The sequence below is a fragment of the Microtus ochrogaster genome, unplaced genomic scaffold (assembly GCF_000317375.1).
Source record: "Microtus ochrogaster isolate Prairie Vole_2 unplaced genomic scaffold, MicOch1.0 UNK6, whole genome shotgun sequence".
Classification (NCBI taxonomy): domain Eukaryota; kingdom Metazoa; phylum Chordata; class Mammalia; order Rodentia; family Cricetidae; genus Microtus; species Microtus ochrogaster.
Window position 1 is genome coordinate 10,439,495 of NW_004949104.1, and position 334 is coordinate 10,439,828.

Here is a 334-nt window from a genome sequence, read left to right on the forward strand (position 1 = left end):
GTACACTTTTTATCTATAAAAATAAGTGAATAGAAAAATCAAGGTCTTAACTTTCAGCTGATATTCCAGTGCGGCAGTGTTCAGTGCGGATGAGTGACTGCCATGCAGCCCCTCCAAAGCTGTGACGCTGCACAGGGTGGGCAGAGAGCAGGCACCTCATTCAGGAAACAGGATGGGACCTCCATCCTGGCCTTGGACAAGCAGGAGCAGTACCTTCCATGAGTGCAAGCTGAGGTGGGGCTGGCACACTGACCTTTAAGTATCCTGCACTGCACGGTTTTCAGCTTCTGCTTGACGTCTTGAGAGCCTGAACTCCACCTGACAGCTGAGACTG